Raw genomic sequence first — 2,332 nt, forward strand, 5'->3', positions numbered from 1 at the left:
AAAATTTACTCATCTACACAAAATTTAATCATGTAAAACCTCCACAACCTCATAATAATCTCCACTTCAATGAACATTATTTTCATATTTTCATTTGAAACCCTCGAAATAATTTGAAAAATAAATAACATCTCATGAACAACTACATAACAAAAAAACGTAAACAAATGGTGAATAACTATAGAACATTATTGAATTTATTATTTATTTTAGATTAAAATTAAATTATTTGTTACTTATTTATCTAATTTTTTAAAAAAGAAGAAGAATATGACAATTTTAAAAAATATTGGATTTTATTATCTTAGAAAAATAACCACCACTAGGTGTATTTTTAATATGTTATGTTGTGTTTGGATTCATCTATGTATCTCTTTTATTTGTTGAAAGAGAAGAAGATAGCCGAAATGCCAAAGCAAATATGCTAGATGCATATAGCAAAAAAATGTGTCTAGAAAATGTTCTAGATGCATCATCGTTTATCTTACCCCCAAGTATGCATACACTCCCACAATGGGAGATTGACAGCTATTCTTTAGGCAAGTGATGAGGGATCTTGCATGCCTCCAAGAAGGTGGTTGAGGTGGACAATGAATAACCAGTGCCCTAGCCCCCTCTACCCTTGACTGCTCACTCTTTGTGTGTTCTCTTCTCCCACTCCATCACATTGTGCACCGTACATGACATAGTCTATGAATAAATAAATAAATATAATCTCATACATATGCTTGGCCTGTGTGACTAAGAAAGAGGAGAGAGAGTTGAGTTGAGAGTCGAAGAGAGAAGGAAGTAAGAAAAAAAAAGAGCAAGCTCCTAGAACCTGCTCAAGAGTTGGTAAGAGCTTGCCAACAGCATATAGGAGGGTGAGACTCTAACAATCCCTACTATAGGAGTAGGTATAATCTAGATGCCAACTTTATATTGCTTCTTAGAGAGGACCAAGGAAGGAACCAACCCTTTCGATTTCCCAAGAAAGAACCTCTCCAAGAGAGAGAACTCAAAACAAGATCCATTTGACATAAGATTTAACACCATTATCTCCAAGGTTCTAGGAGATAGTTTGAGAATTCCACAACTGGGAAGGGCTAGTGCACTCGTATACCATTGCACGCTAGATAGATACATGAGTGTGAGAACAAAGACATTGCTAATTTCTCTACCTTCCTTTCTTCTCAAGTCCAGATCCTCGTTGGCTCCTTACTTCAAGGAAGCCCTAGTTTATGAAATGAATTAAAGGATTGGATGGAATGAGTGCCATGGAAGAGCAACCACCCCTAGAGTCCTTAGGTGAGTTGGAAGAAGATAAGCATGCCAAAGAGGTAACAAAGCCATAGAATCTCCCTCCCTAAGGTGCTAGAAGTCAACAAATCGGGTCACTACTTTCAAAGTGACAATATAAATGTGGCACTCCTAGTGTAGTATAAGAACTCATAGGTCATCGCCGTCTTGGGATGGTGGAGATGCTGAAGTCAACATTATCACAAAGAAATTTTGCAAAATGTGGAAATTTGTTGGTGCTGATGGAGCCTTTGGAAAACCCATGGGACTTTTACAAAATCTCAAGATAAAAAATATTTGGATTAAGTTTTTGCCACTCTTTTATGGTGATAACTTCACTCCTCCATTTTCCTCGATCTCCCACCTACTCATTTTTGTTACCTCACATGTTTCACTCTACCTTCTCTACCACCACACCTCGCAATCGTCATTACACTAGCCATCATGCTACACCCATTATAGTCTCCCACCTAATGGTCCTTGTTACCTTCCATGTTTCCCTTTGCCTTCTCTACTATCGCACATCACAATCATCCTTAAACTAGCTACCATGCTACACCCATTAAAGTCGTTGTGCTATATCCCTTACCCCCTGTCTTCTTTTGCACCACACCTCAATTTTTGGGCCTTTTGAGTGCCCTAGCCACCTCCTCTTCCTACTGTTCACTCTCCAAGTGTTTTTCTCCCACTCCATCTCCTCGCCCATGAATGATCTCTCTTGTATTTCATTAAACATGCCATAGCCTATGTGTCTGTGTGCACGCATTTGTGTGTATGTGTACACACACACACACACACACACACACACACACACACACACACACATACACACACACACACACAGCTTTGGATAGAAGATGTATGGGATTTATATATGGCCTAGGTGGGATGATTTTCTCTTTTTTGTCCTTTAAATCTATTATGTTTGATATCCAATCCACTGCACTAACATTTCAAAGTAGAGAATATTGTTTCCAATTCCCTTGATTTATCATCATCAACTACTATAGCAACACATCTTCTCCTTGATCGTAATCCTTCTATTAGAGTAACA

This window comes from Cibotium barometz, chromosome 21 (genome assembly GCF_041138505.1).
Source record: "Cibotium barometz isolate CiBa-2024 chromosome 21, ASM4113850v1, whole genome shotgun sequence".
In the NCBI taxonomy this organism is placed as follows: Eukaryota; Viridiplantae; Streptophyta; class Polypodiopsida; order Cyatheales; family Cibotiaceae; genus Cibotium; species Cibotium barometz.